The sequence below is a fragment of the Macrobrachium rosenbergii genome, chromosome 19, assembly GCF_040412425.1.
Source record: "Macrobrachium rosenbergii isolate ZJJX-2024 chromosome 19, ASM4041242v1, whole genome shotgun sequence".
Taxonomy (NCBI): Eukaryota; Metazoa; Arthropoda; class Malacostraca; order Decapoda; family Palaemonidae; genus Macrobrachium; species Macrobrachium rosenbergii.
Window position 1 is genome coordinate 21889157 of NC_089759.1, and position 20000 is coordinate 21909156.

The 20000-nt window shown below is 38.4% G+C and overlaps 1 protein-coding gene across 13 annotated transcripts in view; it reads left to right on the plus strand.

The window, feature by feature from the left end:
* Positions 1 to 20000, plus strand: part of mAChR-A (muscarinic Acetylcholine Receptor, A-type) — a 762830-nt gene that overhangs the window by 385048 nt on the left and 357782 nt on the right. For all 13 annotated transcript variants that reach the window (XM_067121249.1, XM_067121255.1, XM_067121256.1 and 10 more), the window contains one exon: positions 5742 to 5771. The gene's annotated coding sequence lies outside the window, so the exon portion shown is untranslated. The remainder of the gene's footprint in view (positions 1 to 5741; positions 5772 to 20000) is intronic.

A 20000-nucleotide genomic window follows, 5' to 3' on the forward strand; every position in this document is an offset into this window, starting at 1 on the left:
CTTCTGCACCAGAAAAAAGACATTTTGACCTTTCTCAAGCCGGCTCCAACAACGTGGCTTTCATACCAAGAGAACCTTTTTTCTATTTTCAAGATTTTTTTAAAGAACGTCTTTGTTTTGCCAAGGGAGAGCTGACTTGGTTTCATACCAATAAATATTTCTTTTTCAAGATGTAGATGTTTATCTGTCAGGAAAGCATGGTTTTCCTGTCTCTTTTCCAAAACAGAATTGCTTTAATGTCAGAAGTATTGTGTTTCTACCCAAAGGAGCTGTTTTCCGAACTCGGCGTCCTTATAGACTTCTGTTAAGACACATCCTATCGCATGTGCGTTATCTTCATGTTATTGTGCTTTTTAAGAGTCTTTATGTAATTTTTGCTTGCCTTCGGATTTCGGTCTTTGATGTGTATGCGGAGGTGTTCGTTTGTTATGATAATTTAGTTCACCCTTACACTACGGCTTCTCACTGTACGAGGTATCGTGATGATGCAGGACCTGCAATCTCACCACAAAGACAATGAATAATTATTTTCATTCGCTCCAAGGTATTGCGGAATTAGTTCTTATTTTGCTTAATCTTCCCTAACATCCAGGTGTTTGCTCCAGATTTTCTCCCTTGCAGCCCTAAACGTCTGATCAGTTGCCTCCCTTCTCTTCTGTTTTTGCTTTTTTTTTTTTATTCTGTCTACACTTTTTCTGTCCGCCCTCAGATCTTAAAAACTACTGAGGCTAGAGGGCTGCAAATTGGTGTGTTGAGCATCCACCCTATAGTCATCAAACATACAGCCCTCTAGACCCAATAGTTTTTTTTTTTTTTTGTAGGTTAAATTTAGCCATAATCGTACTTCTGGCATCGCTGTAGGCACCAACAACACAGCCACCACCGGACCGTGGCAGAGTTTCATGGGCCGCGGGTAAGAGTTTTATGGGCCATGGCTGAGGCCACCACCCGACCGTGGCTGAAAGTGTCATACAGTATTACACGCTGTGCAGAAAACTCGATTGCGCCGAAGAAACTTCGGTCCATTTTTTTACTTTTTTTTCGTGCTCACTCGGTGGCCTTGAGTACTTTCAAGATCCATTTAAAAGGCACATTTATTTCTTGCTATCTCTGACAATACAACGAGCTCGCTCTCTCATAGCCCAGTTATTGTCTGATGTACTAAATTGGTCTTTTCAGAATTAACTGTTATTATCGTATTTATCTCCTCTTGAAAGTAGAGTAGTAAGTTTATATTATTTTCTGTTATTTATCTTTTCGTGAAAGTAGGAGGTTTGATGATATAGAAGAAAGAAAGGAAAAGATTAATAACAGAAAGATAGATGAGGAAAACCGATTATTAATAGTGAGAAATGAGGTAGAAGGATAAGAAGGAGCGAAATAGTAAATTATTGTTATTCGACATTAATAGCATAAACGAGAAACAATGGTGGAATTAGCATTACGACAGAGAGAGAGAGAGGTTTAAGAAGACCAGTTATCTCACAGAAATTTGATTCCTCTCGTAGATTAGAAGCTTATCGGTAAATAGTCTTTAATGATTGAAAGTTAAAGGCAGTTCCGCATATATGTGTCGTATTATGGTATATCAAAATTATAAAGAATATAAAGATATATGATAATAAAACGGTGTGGTCGGTACGCAGAGTAGAAGCATCATCATTATAAACTGGCATTCCGATGACGACAGGTAGAGACAAGAAGAGAGAGAGAGAGAGAGAGAGAGAGAGAGAAAACGATTGATGATCGAGTGAGGAAGATTTTACATAAACCTTTTCTTCTCCGGCAAATAGGACAGAAGAAGAATCCCCGAACAATGCCTCAGATTAGAAAAGTTTGAGGGTTTTTCTCCCGGTTTCTCATAATTTCGTTCTGAAGTCCTGCCTGCCTCTCTCTCTCTCTCTCTCTCTCTCTCTCTCTCTCTCTCTCTCTCTCTCTCTCTCTCTCTCTTCTCTGATTTTGTCATTTTTCATATCTCAATTTTTGTTTTGTCGCTAACGTTCTATCTCCACTAGGCTTTAGAAAATTGTGAAGTGATTTTATTTGTATTTTGAACATAGGTTATGCTTCATAATGGTTGTATTCTCTCTCTCTCTCTCTCTCTCTCTCTCTCTCTCTCTCTCTCTCTCCCGTGCTTCTTTTACTCGATTCGGAAGGAATTTCTCCCACAGGTTCCAACGGAAGATTGATTTTATTTTTCGGCAGTCGCCTTTCTGTTCGAGGGAAAATATCAGAGGATCTTGTCATTCTGAGTTTTCCCTTTACCTTTGGTCGTTATTTCGACCATTTTCGTTTTCCCTTTTTGTTTCAGCTTTTGTTTTGGCCTCTCCTTCCCCCAGCCTCCCATCCACTCCTTTTGTTTCCCCATCCCTTTAGTTCGACGATATCGTTTATTTGGTGAGAGTAGCTCTTTCCCCAATTCCCATTCTTCCTGTTTAGAGAAACACACACACACACAAAGAGAGAATCTCTATTCCTCTTGTTTTTATGTGCGTGAGTATAATTTAAGTCGAATCGGTTTGTTTGCAAGTGAATGAGGATTTGTTTCACATAATCTCTCTCTCTCTCTCTCTCTCTCTCTCTCTCTCTCTCTCTCTCTCTCTCTCTCTCTCTCTCTCTCTCTCCCCTTTTTCCACTATTTCTATCTTCTTATTCTCTGTGTCTTTGTTTATCTTTCTTTTTACCTTCCAATTTTTTTCTGTCTCGTTCTCTTATTTTTTTCCTCTCTATTTTCCTGTCTCACACCTGTTTATTTTATCACTGTTTTTGTCTCCTCTCTGAATTTTTTTCTTTTTTTTACCTTTTCTATTTTTTTTTCCTCGCCCTTTTATTTGCTCCCGTTATTCCCTCTCTCCACCTCCTGTCACCCCTAAGGAAGGACGATTACTTTTCCTCGGTGCCTTTTCTATTAGAGGAAATATCGGGGCGATCCTGTCAACCCGAATTTTCGTTTGGCTTCGGTCGTTACTCCGGAATGGCTTTGCACCTCCTCCTGTTTTCCCTTCTCGTTTGTTTGTTTTTCTTTTTCTTCTTCTTCTTCCTATTGCCTTCCAGTTTTTTTTATTTTTTCATCCCTTCGTTTTTTCTCTGTTTTATCCAATTTTCCTTCATCCCTTCTTAGTTTTCTGTAAAAGAAAACTATCGAGACGGCTTTGTATGTCCGTCCGCACTTTTTGAGTCCGCCCCCAGATCTTGAAAACCACTGAGGCTAGAGGGCTGCAAATTGGTATGTTGATCATCACATACCAAATTGCAGCCCTCTAGCCTCAGTAGTTTTTATTTTATTTAAGGTTAAATTTAGCCATGGTCGTGTGTCTGGCAACGCTGTAGGGCATGTCACCACCGAGCCGTGGCTGAAAGTTTCATGGGTCGCGGCACATACAGCATCATACGCTGTACAGAAAACTCGATTGCGCCGAAGAAATTTCGGCGCTTTTTTTTTTTACTTGTATTTTGGTTTGGATTTCCCTTCCCGCTTCCGTCTGCTTTTGTTACCATTTCTTTCTGTTCGACCGTATCTGTTTTTTTCATGAGGTTTTCTCTCGTTATTTTTCTGATTCCGTTAGAAAAGTTTTTCTCTCTCAAATCATGTGCGTGCGTTGCATTCGCATGCGGGGCATTTATGTAAATACGGAGAGGAGAGAGAAATCAAGTTTATTTTTCTCTCACGGATTTCGAGCGGCTCGGAAAATGGCCGTTGTTACTTTTTTCACTAAACCTTTATTTCTGAAGAATTTTGTAGAAATTTTTGGGTTCTAAATCCCACAGTGTCCCATAAGGAGTAAATTCCATTTATGGTATTTCTCAAAATGAGTAGCCCGCAATGGCTTTGTGCAGATGTAATGGGTGAACATTATGTGTACTTTAGTTTAATGTTCTGTAGGTATTTTTTTGTTGCTGGGGTGAATTTGCATTCAAGTGTTCCTGGATAATTTCAAGTTAGTAAAAAACAAGATTACACAGCCATTCATCCCCTATATAAAATGCTTCTCTCTCTCTCTCTCTCTCTCTCTCTCTCTCTCTCTCTCTCTCTCTCTCTCTCTCTCTCTCTCTCTCTTCTTCTTCTTCTTCTTCTTCTTCTTCTTCTTCTTCTTCTGTGACATTTTTCTGTTATAAAGATCCTCACCATTGTTCAGTCTTAATGTAAATCGAGGTAGTTTGCTTTATAACATATTCATGGAAGAAATTTAGCATCCTTGTGCAGTAAACTTCCTTAACATGAGGCACTTAGCATAGCAACAATGAAGGCTCATTAGGTGAGTATCTAACCCTCTACAAACACTGCCCCATTAATCGGTATCTTTCATGGGCTCTCACGCTTCCTGGATACACAGTAGATTCCCGTCGTTTCTTTTACCTCTTGCTCTCTACCTATCCAGCAGTTCAAGGTCTTCCTCTCCTCCCTCCGAGCTTTAGGCTTTTTCTCTCTCGCTCCCTTTCAACATCCACCATTCTCTTGCATGGAGAGTTGGCTTAGCAGTTCGTTCCTCTGTATTCCAGTCTGTTGTGCAACTGGAACCTCAAAAGTTCAAGCGATGATCCAATGAATTACTACCCTAAAGTAATTGTCCGTGCATTTTATAATTTACTTTCATTTTTATCTATTTACTTATTAATTTGTTAAGTTATTTTTTTCTTTTGTAATAACTTATCTCTTCTTTCTGTATTTCTTATTACCTTCTGTTACTTGTTTCAAATGAACACCATATTCTTTGGAAGCTTGAATTTCAAGTCAATGGCCACTGTGGGCTTGTTCCATATGAATAGGGTTCATCTTCCGAATAATAATAATAATAATAATAATAATTGGTTTCCATCTGCCACGGTCTTCTAACTGACAAGAACGTAAATCAGTACTTAGGAGAACAGAAGCATATTTTGATTTAAAGAAACTTCCCAAAAGTTTCAGCTGTCAGGGAATTGAACCCGGACCCATTCACTGGTGAAGCGACTGTCCTAAAGAGTGGATCGGTAGTAAAAGTATAAATGTCACAGGGAGTACTTTCTTAAAATTTTCCTCTATAGGCCACCCTTAATAAGGAAACTATATAATATTATATATATATATATATATATATATATATATATATATATATATATATATATATATATATATATATATACACGCATTCATGATTATAATCACTTTAACATATGTTTCGTTTATCATACCTCACCATAAGTGAATCTCATGTATTCACTTGTGGTAATGCGTGACACACACTCGCACACACACATATATATGTGTGTGTATGTACTATATATTAGCGTATTTTTGCTTCACGCCTTTTTTTATTAGACGAGTTAGTTCCAGTGGGTGATAACCTCTCTCTCTCTCTCTCTCTCTCTCTCTCTCTATCTCTCTCTCTCTCTCTCTCTCTCTCTCTCTCTCTCTCTCTCTCTCTCTCTCTCTCTCTGTATATATATATATATATATATATATATATATATATATATATATATATATATATATATATATTTATATATATATATATATATATGTGTGTGTGTGTGTGTGTGTGTGTGCGTGCGTGCGTGTGTCTGTGTGTGTGTAAAGTAAAACTACCCTGATATGCATTGGCTCAACCCAGGCAAGCAAGTGCAAAACGCATGCTTCGAACGAAAAGGCAGAATCAATGTTTCATTGTTCTCTAGATGGTGTTGCTGATTAATTAAGGATGACTATTGTTCAGATTCTCCGTTATTATTCTCTTATTTTTTCTTTCTTTCTCTCTTTGCAGGGGCAAACAGACCTCCGGTGAAAGTTACAGGTAAGTGGCAGGCTGCTCCTCCGTCCGTTTTTCGGTAATAGACAGGTAAGGGGGTGGGGGGAATAGATGTTCATTGTTGTCCGCGCGTACACGTGTAAGTTGACAGGTAAAAGGGTGGATATCTGATCATTGTTGTCTGTCCATGCACCTGTTTGAAGTTGACGGACAATGAGCTGATTTCTGTACTTTGAGCGAATGAACACGGGGTGGCGGGCGGGGGAGGATTTCTGTCCATTCTTATCCGCCCACGTGTGAAATTATAAATTAATCGCTATAGTTGTCTCGTTTCTGCTAATGTTGTAATTAGACGGATATGATTGATCTCCGTTTCTATTTTTGCAGATATCTTTTTCCCTGTGGATTATTTTGTTACTGTTTATGGATTTCTGTCAATTTGTATTGCTATTCTACATGACTTCAAATGAAGGAGGTCCTGCTGTTAACGGAATTATTTATACCGTGAATTTCGAGTGATGCATGGCTCCATAAATTACTTTAATGCAGACGAAGCATTAACGGGCAATCCAGGGTTAGAAGAAGGAAGATAAGAATCAGCTGAAAAGGAACACAAATGGCTAACATTTTAAAGGAAGCGATGAGCTCGTTTCTTTAAAGAGGGAAAATTATAGGCTAAAGCGAAAACGGTATAGCCTGACGCTCGTGAAACAGAGCCGTCCGAGGAATGTTGATTTCCGCTGAATAAATACGAGAAGCTGTTGATAGGCAGTAGGAAATTGCAATGTACTCTTGCGACATTGAGAGAGAGAGAGAGAGAGAGAGAGAGAGAGAGAGAGAACAAACCCTGTTATATTATAATGAGAGAAACAGCACCTTCGAACAAAAGGGAAGATTTTTTGTGCTCATTTTGATGTTTTGAAGGAATGTCATGAGATATTGTAGCAGTTGTGATAATTATTAGGTTATATACAGATCAAAGATATTTGTTTTAAGAGAGAGAGAGAGAGAGAGAGAGAGAGAGAGAGAGAACTTCATGGAAGATCAAAACATGTAGCGTATCAATTATTTGGTCGGAAAAATGCAAAACTATTTCAGCTTTAGGCGTTCCAGTTCACTCAGCGAAAACAGTGCTCGCGGCTTTGCTATATAGCTACAGGAAGAATGTCTTTGGATTGCTCCGAATACATATAGCTTGACTTTGCTCTACAAATGAATTAGCAACTTCTTCAAGTTTCCAAGACATTGCCTTACAGTACAACTGAAGTCGTGATGTTTAAACTAGACATTGCCTTACACAACTGAAGTCGCGATGCTTAAACTAGACATTGCCTTACACTTACAACTGAAGTCGCGATGGTTGCACTAGACATTGCCTTACACTTACAACTGAAGTCGCGATGTTTAAACTAGACATTGCCTTACAACTGAAGTCACGATGTTTAAAACACACACACACTGGAGAACACGAATCCTGTGACGACACAGCAATAGAAAATAATGCTCCTTACGTTTGATGGATTGGAGAGAGAGAGAGAGAGAGAGTCGGCCTTTTCCTTTATGTTGACTCTAAGGATAGAGGAGTGTGTTCTCTCTCGTTGGGCCAAAAAGCATTTTTCGTAGACATAGCCTTTAGGCACACACACTCTTCTGGCTTTTACTTTAGACCTGTGTGTACGTGTGTTTGTGTGTGTGTGTGTACACGTGTGTATTTTTTATTTTGCTTTTATGTGAACATTAATGATTCTGTTAATTGTATTTTTCATGGCTTATAGTGTGTACACGTGAAATTTATTTTTTTTCTATTTTGTACTTGTGAACATTAATGCCTGGTTGTGTGTAATATTTCTTTTTTGCAAATTTATGTGAACATTAAGTCTTTGTTTATGTATCAGTGTGTGCGGGTGTGTATATTTACGTAAAAAATGCTGTTTCTTTGTATGTCAGTGTAAGTGATGAATATATAATTTTTTTCTCATATAGTGATTATATCTCTAATTTTTTTTTGCGTTTGCAGTGTCGTTTTTTAGTCTACTTAATTTATATGGATGTTAAGGTCAGTTTATGTGTGTGTGTGGTTGGGTTCATGTGCATTTTTCCCTTTGTTCTGTAATAGCTTCATAGCGGCCTGTTCTGTTTTGTTTATTATATATATATATATATATATATAATATATATATATATATATATATATATATATAATATATATATATATATATATATATATATATATATATATTCTATATATATATACATATATAAATTATATATATATATATATATATATATATATATATATATATATATATATATATATATGTGTGTGTGTGTGTGTGTGTGTGTATTTATATATATACATATGTGTGTATATAATTTTCTAATGCAGTGGATGTGTTTGTTTATCATAATGGAAAACAAATCCAAAATTATGTTATCAAATGTCTTTAAGAGACTTTTCATTAAATAAACTGATACAAAATCCTATTATTTATAAGCGTAAGTGTTGATTGGAGCAGTAGTCTAAAAAAGAAAAAAAGTTTTGAATGAGTTCCGATATGAAATGCCCTTTTTTTTCATAAAGCGGAAAAGCCCCTTTTTTATTATTATTATTTTTTCATATTGCTCAACAGTTTTCACTCATAAAATTAGATGACCTTTTCTCGTTTATTTTTTTTGGGGGGGGCGGTGGCGGGCTGGCGAGTTCGGAATCATATTACAGTTTTCAGTTATGAGAGCTATTTGTCAAATTGGAAAATGCAGAATTGATTGAGGGATGAAATGTTATTCAGGAGGCCGACTCCTCTGTCCCGAGTCTAATCATATGGAACTCGTGATATTCGATCTGTCCAGTGACTGGATATGTTTACGAAGATTTAGTTTGTTCATAAAAAAAAAAAAAAAACTGGATGCAGATTTTCCCAGTAAATGGTGTTTCTTTTGCAAAATTCTTTAGGTTTTGGATTCTTATAAAAAATGCTCATACATTTTTACTCGTGCATGTTTTAAATATTGTTTTCCTGTTATGATGTTATGACTAATTTTCCTTTTCATTCACCTTGTGTGTGAAAGGTGACAATTTACTGAACAGTAGTAGTCATAAATTATGTAGAACTTCCAGGGAGACTGGTGGTGTAAGCGTTTTTTTTTTTTAATGCTAACTAAAATACGTCACGGTTTCTTGTTATACTTAAAGGCTTATTTCTCTCGTAATATATATTTTAAAACTTTTTACGTATCCAGTTAGGAAGATTGAAAGACAGTACCTAGCCGCCGTAACAAGTCCAAGGATGATCTTAGGAAAATGAGTAAGTTTTTTTTAGGATAAGAGTAATTCTTCTTTTTAATTACTGTCAAGGGTAGTTTTTGTTTGGAAGGCAGAGGAAAAGATAATTTTTTACAGGAAAAACTGTGATCTGACGTCAACTTATGGAGCCTGGAAGTAACAAGTCATTCTGACCTTCTTTGATTTTACCATTTTAAACTTATATGTTCATGAAATCTCACTTTCTGGACATTGAGGGCCTTTCGTTCCAACACTTCTTCCCCGATATGCATCTTTCCAAAACTTCTTAATTGTTTGATGTATACATTAAACCATTCTTCCCCGTTCTCTGGCCGGGCCAGAGACAAGAAAAATTCTTGTATAATTTTTTTTTTTTATTTCCCTTTAATCTCTACCGTCTGTGGCTGCATTCTTAATTGGTGCGACTCTTATTTAAAAGGAATAATCAATAAGCTAAATATTTATTTTTTCATTATGATATTTTTATTTCTCCTTCATTCGTCGTTTTATTTCCCGATAGCGTATGTGCACACGCACACATATGTATATATATATGCATATATATATATATATACATATATGTATATAGGCTATATACTTAAAGATTAGGTTATAGCCCCTTGCCCTTGTACACCCTTTATGTGAAACAGCAGTCGACTAACCACCACGTGCGTAATTCACCTACAATCGCAATGGATTTTTTTCAGGAACCTACAAAAGTCGTTCCGTTCTGTGGGATTGAACTCAGGTCTCTCGCTTCGTGAGGTAGACTTCGAAGAATGAATCATGAAGGTTTATATATATATATATATATATATATATATATATATATATATATATATATATATATATATATATATATACATATACATATACATATATGTATACATGTACATATATGTATGTATATATATACACGCATATAGTAGATATTACGTCAAATGAAAAAAATTGGGTAAGTGCTTGAGCACTGTACTGCCAAGAGGCTAAATAATTTATGAAATCTAAAGCAAATATCCCCAAGAAGTAAACGAATCCCTCTGCCAGTGATAAATGCCCCAGAACCGAGAAATATCCCTCGCTCAATGTAATGGCGATTAGTGCCAAACTTATCTTATCTTGGGGATAACCTGTCGCTTTTATCTAGCTCAAGAGAAAATCCACAAATTAACGGGGTGTCAGTTCGCGTTCGTTTTGGTTACCTTTGTACCAACTGGGTAACTGGCCAGACTAAGTTACAATAGCATTAGTCTATTTCTAGGGTTTAGAAGTGTATGTGTGTGTGTGTATATATATATATATATATATATATATATATATGTATATCTATATCTATATTATATGTATATATATATATGTGTATATATATATATATTTGTATATATATATATATATATATATATATATATATATATATATATATATATATATATATATATTGGACAAATGTGTATGTTTGTCAGCCTGTTTATATGCGTGTGTAGGAGTGTTACACACAGGACAAGGGTATGCAGTACCTAACCCATCAAACAAAGTAAACGGGAACTTGAACGGAAATTCGTATATTTAAAACGGAAGAGAAACGAAGAACGAAATTCGCAGCTGTTTTTTCCCACGATTTGATCCCACGCCACCCACGCACGCCTCCAGGAACTTGAAAATAACCCCTCCTCCTCTTACATTGAAAATAACCCCTCCTCCTCTTACATTGAAAGTTTAAGCTGAGAGAGAGAGAGAGAGAGAGAGAGAGAGAGAGAGAGAGAGAGAGGGGCTGGGGTGGGGTGGGGTTGGGAGGATACAAAACGGTCAGATTTCTTCAAGCGAAATAGAATTGAATGGGTAAAAAAAAAAGACCTGTGCACCTTTTCTTTGTTGTTGCCTATCAGCTTTCTCTCTCTCTCTCTCTCTCTCTCTCTCTCTCTCTCTCTCTCTCTTTTCTGGGGAGGCACAGTATTTATTTTTTTGCGGGCCGAAGCCTCATGCACCAATTCCTACGTTGCCTCGCTTCATGCCAGGTTAGGCCTACTCGGATTTGACGGAGCCACTTCTCTTCAAAGGTGTGAATGAGTGAATGAGATCAGAAGAGAGGAAGAAGACCAGGTTTTGGCGAGACAACACAACACTTGTTAGTCGGCCTTTTTCTTTACACATTAGAGGCTTTTTCTGTGTATTAGTTTTATTGTTCTTTATAGGTCTACAATCTTGCTTTCCGCTGGGAAGGATCTTTTTCTTAAAATATGGTCTCTCTGCCCCCCCCTTTTTTTGTGTGTGAATCCACCCCTTTTTCTCACTTTAACACTGAAATTTTTTTTCGTAGGAATTAACTGATTGTTAAGTTCAGTTGGCGTCAAAGCAATAATTTCCTCGTCGTCACAAGGATCGTTAAGTATGCCTAGCCTTTTATCGTTGTAGTCTTTAGATTATCGAAAGAAAGATTAATACCGAGACCGTGCTCTGCCGTTGTAAGAAAAAATATATTTAACCTCAGCATTTTTTAATAATTTATATTGTAAGTTACCAGAGTCAGTTTCTTATAAAAATAATTAACACAGTAATCGTAGATAGTCTATTACTCTATTATGAAACAAGCTATTGACGTACATTAGTTATTAGGACAATAAGTCGCTTTTAATCATAAGATTAATTCGAGGTGTCATAGGTAGGTACTGTTGGAATCACACAAGATTTCAAAACCCGATATTGCGTCACTGACTGATTCCAGTTTCCGCAGTCTCTAACGGGATCCAATATTACGTCATGGGATTATTCCAGTTTCCCTAATCCCGAATGGAAACTGTGTGCGACTTTGATTTCATAATAAGGAAGAGCATTAGCGCGCAGAGAGAGAGAGAGAGAGAGAGAGAGAGAGAGAGAGAGAGAGAGAGAGAGACGCCCAAAACCGAGCTAATCAAGGATTCTGTCTTTGAAGCTAATTTCGTCTTGTTCAATATAGCTAGGGTTGTAATTAGGAAGCGGCGAACACCGCCTTAGATTTTCTCTTTTCTTTGTTGTTTCTTTTCGAAAGTGGTTTTCGAGGCTTTGTTCATGGCATGGTATGGTAGATGCGTCTGCATAAATACTGAGACTGAGGTGCCGTCTGGGCGAAGAAGTGAGTGGGGTGTGTCTTGTAATACTAAAATAGGTCGGAAGCCGTTTCGAAGAACAGGTTTTATGCACCTTGAATACATTACCAATAATGGTTCCCGAGGTTCTCCATCTAGAGGGAAATCGTAATTAGATAAATAGTCTTTGTAGGAAGATATATATTTTCATTGAATTATTAACTAAAGGGAATGAAACTCTTGATTTCAGAAGACAGTTCAACATGACAGGAGTTGAGACAAAACAAATGAATCACGAAACGAATAAAAGAAACTGATGTAGATCCGGATTCTGTTTCTCTCACGTTGATTAATTCACGAAACGAATTTCACGTGTCACTGTTTGCAGAGGTGCGATAATGGCACTTGGGGGTGTAGGGCGGTGGGGGGGTTAGTTGTTGGTTGTAGTAGTCCAGCTGGCATGATGGAAGGGACTAAATCTGCTCTCTCTGGAAATTAGTTTGAGTAAGAAACGAAAAAGAAAGTGTTGTCAGTGAGAAAAGGGGGTAGGGGAGCCGGTAGGGAGGGGAGGTGTCATGGATGCTGGTGTTGGGTTGATGAAAGGAACTAAATCTGTTCTCACAGGAAATTAATTTGGGGAAGAAAAGTGAGAAAAGAATTGTTGCTACAGAGAGAGAGAGAGAGAGAGAGAGAGAGTGTGTGTGCTTGTTCATTTATCAGTATAACTATCAGTAGTTACTGCTGTTGGGTTGATGGAAGGAACAAAATCTATTCTACTGGAAATTAATTTGAGAAGAAAAGGAGAAAAGAATTGTTGCTACGGAGAGAGAGAGAGAGAGAGAGAGAGAGAGAGAGAGAGAGAGAGAGAGAGAGAGTTTCACAATGATCCTTTAGACAATATGACGGGAAAATTAGTAGTATGTTCCTTTAACGTATAATGGTCTTCGTGAGTCCGTGACGGTTAATTCAGTGCCTTTGCTGAATAAAAGTAGGCAGGGCTATGAAAAAATGTTAAGGATGGCGAACGGGTCTTGAACCCGTTTTTTATTGGGTTCAGGAAAACCGGAAGGCTTTAGGAATCGGGGAACTCAAGAACTCATGCAAAGTCCTTGGACTGCTGTCACCCAAGAGCAGTCTTTGGAATGCTTTCTCCCCAAAGCAGTACTGGGAGTTCTGTCTCCGCAAAAAAATGCTTGGACTGCTATCTCCCCCTGAGTCATTCTGGGACTGCCCCCGCTGAAATCTTATATCCCCATGGCAATTCAAGACTGCTATTTCTCCAGAGCAAGTCTGGGACTGCTATCTCCGCAGAGCAGTCTGGGGACTTATCTCCCCAGAGTCGGCCAGGGATTGCTATCTTTGGAGACTTATCCTGAGACTACTAACATATATCTCCAATTGTAATTTAAGGACTGCTGTCTGCATAGTAGTTCTGGGACTGCTATCTCTGAAGAATAATCAGCAGAGTAGTTTGAGACTGTTACCTTCTCAGAACAATCGTGTGACTGTTATCTCCCGAGAGCGTTTGTAGGACCTTGCCTTAGAGAGCAAATTTGAGGCTGCTATCTCTACAGAACAATCTTTGGCTGTTATCTCCACAGAGCAGATGTCGAACTGCGATCTCCACAGAGCAGTCGTCGCACTGCTATCTCCACAGAGCAGTTGTCGGACTGCTATCTCCACAGGGCAATTGTCGGACTGCTATCTCTACAGAGCATTTGTCAGACTGCTATCTCCACAGAGCAGTTGCCGGACTGTGATCTCCACAGAGCAGTTGTCGGACTGCTATCTCCACAGAGCAGTTGTTGGACTGCCATCTCCATAGAGCAGTTGTCAGACTGCTGTCTCCACAGAGCAGTTGTCTGACTGATATCTCCACAGGGCAGTTGTTGGACTGCTATCTCCACAGAGTTGTCGGACTGCTATCTCCACAGAGTAGTTGTCATACTGCTATCTCCACAGGGTAGTTGTCAGACTGCTATCTCCACAGAGCAGTTGTCGGACTGCTATCTCCACGGAGCAGTTGTCGGACTGCGATCTCCACAGAACAGTTGTCGGAATGCTATCCCCACAGAGCAGTTGTCGGACTGCCATCTCCACGGAGTAGTTGTCAGACTGCTATCTCCACAGAGCAGTTAGACTGCTATCTCCACAGAGCAGTTGTCATACTGCTATCTCCACAGGGTAGTTGTCAGACTGCTATCTCCACAGAGCAGTTGTCGGACTGCTATCTCCACAGAGCAGTTGTCGGACTGCGATCTCCACAGAACAGTTGTCGGAATGCTATCCCCACAGAGCAGTTGTCGGACTGCCATCTCCACGGAGTAGTTGTCAGACTACTGTCTCCACAGAGCAGTTGTCAGACTGCTGTCTCCACAGAACAGTTGTCGGACTGCTATCTCCACATGGCAATTGTCGGACAGCTATCTCCACAAAGCAGTTGTGGGACTGCGATCTCCACAGAGTAGTTGTTAGACTGCTATCTCCACAGAGCAGTTGTCGGACTGCTCTCTCCAAAGAACAGTTGTCGGACTGCTACCCCCCATAGCAGTTGTCAGACTAATATCTCCACATGGCAGTTGTTGGACTGCGGTCTCCACAGAACAGTTGTCAGACTACTATCTCCACATAGCAGTTGTCGGACTGCTATCTCCACAGGGCAGTTATCGGACTGCTATCCCCACAGAGCAGTTGTCGGACTACCATCTCCGTAGAGCAGTTACACTTCAATTGTTTTTCGTTTACTTATTTTACTTACACTAACTTTATTTAGGCTCAGAAAGGATCAGCCATTCTTGTTCTTGATTGTAACAGATGTTTTGATAAGTGATTCATTATCAAAGAGCTTTTAAGGCGGACAATTACTGTAATGTATACGTATTAATTTGGTGTTCTGTTTATTTAGATGTTTTTATTTGTTAATTGTTCATAGCATTAGTATTTATTTATTTATATTTGTTAATTTTATCATTACAATTTATTTACTGTGTTCATGTTATCAGTGACCTGTTGCTCAATTCTTGCCTCATGATGGCAGTTTTGAAATGTTCCATATAGGTTTTTGTTCAATATTATTAATGGAAATAAAATTTAAATAATGATTTTTTTCCGGATGCATAGTCTGACAAACTTTTTGCGTAGATCATGAGAGATTTTGTAGTTATTTCCGTTTGGGCGTTGGGCCCTTCCGTCACTATTCATTTTCATAGAAGATTTATTTGAATCCCCTGTTCTCTGTAAACAGAAAAACTTAAAGAAGAATGATTCTGTCGAACATGAGCTTTTGTAACGCAAGCTCGGTTTAGAGAAGAAAGGTTCTGTTGAACATGAACTTTTGTAACGCCAGCTCGGTCTGCCAACTGTTCCATGATAATCATGATAAGTGAAGGTGATTATTTAACGGAAGAACTCATGTGCATTTAGATGGACTGAAACTGTATTGACTTCAGTTTCTGACAGACAGATGATGAGAGTAAACATTAATTGTATTGAAGATGATTGTTATTGCAAGGAGGAGGAAGAGGGTGATGTAATGCATACACACATTTGCAGTAATTAAACACCCTACGTAATGTATTCACACACGTTTGCAATAAATAAACGCCCTAAATAATGCATACACACATTTGCAATAATTAAACACCCTAAATAATGCATACACACATTTGCAATAATTAAATACCCTACGTAATGTATACACACATTTGCAGTATAAAAACACCCTAAATAATGCATACACACATTTGCAATAATTAAACACCCTACGTAATACATTCACACATTTTCAATAATTAAACACAACGTAATGCGTACACACATTTGCAATAATTAAACACCCAACGTAATGCATACACTCATTTGCAATAACTAAACACAGTACGTAATGCATACACATTTGCATAAACACCCTACGTAATGCATACACACATTTGCAATAATTTAACGGCCTACGTAATGCATACACACATTTGCAATAATTAAACACCCTATAAATAGAAGTGTTTATAATCTTCCGCAAACACGTGCGTACCTATACGCATTTCCAAAGCTCTATTGAGTCCGTCAATCAAGGCAGCAAGCCTTGAAATCGCAGATGTTATTTCCGAACGCGGTGTACAATAAAAGAGACCTTTAATGATGCCTTTGGAAATTCACCCCTAAGAGAGAGAGGCGGCGTTGATAATGGTATGGCATATCATTACAACTTCTTAATTAAGCTTCGCCTCGTTAAATTATTATTTCCAGTGCGAGCGAAGGGAGAGGGGGAGGGAACTGGATTGACGGTTCCAAGACAGAACAAGAACCGAGGGATTGAACTTAGGGTACAAAAAAAAAAAAAAAAAAGTTACCGCGACTTGCAACATACTTCAGAGTCTGGTACGTGTGGCAGTGAGTCACAATGAAGACCGAGAAACCTAAAAGAGAGAGAGAGAGAGAGAGAGAGAGAGAGCCAGAGCCGTTATTCGCAATGACATTACCGACTATGGCCACTGTTAACAGAAGTTAAACTGAAGTTAACCCGAGTTTGGATGACTTTCCCGGGACTACTTGTGTTGGAGCAAGTCTCCTCCGGGTATCCATTTAATAATATGGTTGAATAGACTTCATTAACGCTAACGAAAGGAACTTTCGAAAGTTCGCGTAGCATCGAAGTCGATTGGGCTGAGACGCTTGACACACACAGAGGGTAGGGGGGCCGGACTGTAAACAGGTAGACATAACTAATTTGCAGTTACAAAAATTCAGGTGCGGACTACTTAAGGTGCAAAGAGCCCGTAGTGGCATTAGGGCAGTCAAATAAAACGACAAGAACTAAATCAGGTACATTGGTGGGATATCGGAGTCGACTGGGCTGAGACGCTTGACGCAGAGAGAGAGAGAGAGAGAGAGAGAGAGACGGGGGGACTGTAAACAGGTAGACAACTAATTTGCAGTTACAAAAATTCAGGTGCGGACTACTTAAGGTGCAAAGAGCCCGTAGTGGCATTAGGGCAGTCTAATAAAACGACAAGAACTAAATCAGGTACATTGGTGGGATATCGGAGTCGACTGGGCTGAGACGCTTGACGCAGAGAGAGAGAGAGAGAGAGAGAGAGAGAGAGAGAGAGAGAGAGAGAGAGAGAGAGACGGGGGGGCGGTTACTGTAAACAGGTAGACATAACTAATTTGCAGTTAGAAAAATTCAGGTGCAGGCTGCTTAAAGGTGCAAAAGGCCCATTAGTGGCATAAGGGCAGTCTAATAAAACGACAAGAATTAAATCAGTTAAGCCTTGATGCCAATACATTGGTGGGATATCGAATCTTGTAATGCATTTTATTTTCCAAGAGTAATGCTAGGAGGTGAATGCAGTATCGATCAGCTTCTAAATGTCAGAAAACTTGTGTGCATAATAGCCTGTCAATGGACAACTGAGCGACTATACCCCTGTAAAACTTCCTCAATTCGTATACCTGTCTAAACGTCATGTGGCGATTTACGTTCCCAAGACATCCTTAATGATAAAACCCTATATATTTAACCGCAGGTTGAAGCAACTTAATACGGACTCGTCAAAGAGGCTCTCCAAGCGGCGACAGAATCTTATTGAGAGGGCTGAGAATTCCCTACACGTCAGACATGATACCTTCTAATCTGAGGGGCTCTCTCGGCCTAACTTTCAACTCTAATCGCACTGTTCGTTTCTCTGGGCTTCCATAACATCATAATGGCAGCAGTCTCGCCAGGTTTTTGACTTATAGCGATGAACGTGACCTGAAATGTCAAGGGTTGGAAAGTAAAACGAAAGTAATGTTAATTGCTTTTCATCGATTAACTTGGCAGTGTTTCAGAAGGGCTTTAGCGTTAATTGTAGTGATCGTATAGGTATATATATACATGTAGGTTAAAAGATTTGTGTGTGTGTTTGCATGTTTGCAAATAATGACCCACAAACAGACTTAGCCTCACCACCGACAGGTGTGTGTTTTTATATTATATTATATATATATGTGTGTGTATATATATAATATCATATAATATAATATAATATAGTATAATATAAAAACACACCTCTCTGTGGTGAGGCTAAGCCTGTTTGTGGGTCATTATTTGTGTGTGCATTATATATATGCATATATAAATATATACTATTATCTATCTATCTATATATATATATATATATATATATATATATATATATATATATATATATATATATATATATATATATAATGTAGGTTGGTAGACAGATGTGTGTGTTTGCAAGTAATGACAAACAGGCAGACCTTGCCTCACCATCGAGAGACACGAGATCGATCCGATTGCAAGTAGGAGTGGGGAGGAGAAGGCCCGTTACCGGAAAAATTCACAGTGTCTCTGTTGCCGTAGCAATGAATGAGGTACCTGGTGAATAGTTGACTTTGATAGGTAGCAGCTAGGGTAGAGAAGGGCTTGTGGTTGCAGCTTCATGCTAAAAGGACTTAGGTGAGAGAGAGAGAGAGAGAGAGAGAGAGAGAGAGAGAGCGTTAAGTGGAGCGAGTGGGAAGCCTAAATCAGTTCCACGCAACTGATATTCGTGACTTGTTTTTTTAATTGCTACTCAAAGAAGTTTGAAAGTTACCAGCGTCCATTTTTCACAAAACAAACCATTCTCTCTCTCTCTCTCTCTCTCTCTCTCTCTCTCTCTCTCTCTCTCTCTCTCTCTCTCTCTCTCTCTCACACACACAATATTATATATATATCATGCATATATATATATATATATATATATATATATATATATATATATATATATATATATATATGTAAACCTGGCTGCTTTTAAAAGACAGGAGGGTCGAATTGTTTCCATAACATTATAAGCCTTTTTTTAATGTCGTTAATCTATTTGGGTCAGGGTTCGTTTATGCTTATCTATAAAGGCTAGAAAAGACTCCTTTAACGTTTACTTGTTTGGTCTTCTCTTCGTGTGAAAAATTGCTTTTGTAGCTTTTTTTTTTTTATAAATAACTTTTAGAGTATTGCCCACATGGTACAGTAGTGTAGTATGAAACCCTTCCTTTACATTGCATTGTCCACATGTCAGACTGCTCTCTTAAACAGATATTGGACCGCAATTTTTAATTAAATGGTTTGTGTTCTAATTAAACGTTCACCCGTTTAACTTTTGTAAAACTAATTTCTTTCTGCCCTTTGTGTTCTCAGTTTCGTTACTTGCCATTAATATTTTCATCGCAGCGTCTAGTGAAATACTTAATTTGAACCACCTTTTCTCTCATGTTAATGAAAGCCCTTATCGTTTCGTTAGGTCTTCATCGGTTTGTAACGCACCTTAAGGATCGAGTAACAGCAGTAGTAAGTAGCAGTCAGGCCCGACGGTCACTAAGAATTGACCCATTAGGCAGAAGCACAAACCTTAATTTAATTAACATAACGAACCTGATTGATTCTTTATTTTTAGGTTCACCGGACTATTCTTGTTTTAAGTAATGGACAAAATAACAACAGGTACTTGGCTGAGCGAGGGAAGAAAGCTGGCAAATCAAGAAGGGAAAAATAAAGCGAATTAAAAAATGGATTAGATCAGTCTTTATTGTTTTAGTTTTCTGTAAAAGAAAACTATTGAGATGGCTTTGTCTGCCCGTCCGCACTTTTTCTGTCCGCCCGCAGATCTTAAAAACTACTGAGGCTAGAGGGTTGCAAATTGGTATGTTGATCATCCACCCTCCACTCATTAAACATACCAAATTGCAGCCCTCTAGCCTCACTAGTTTTGATTTTACTTGGGGTTAAATTTAGTTAGCCATGATCGTGCTTCTGGCAACGCTATAGGACGGGCCACCACCAGGCCGTGGCTGAGAGTGTCATGGGCCGCAGCTCATACAGACCACCGAAAGATAGATCTACTTTCGATGACCTTGATTATACGCTGTACAGAAAACTCGATTGCC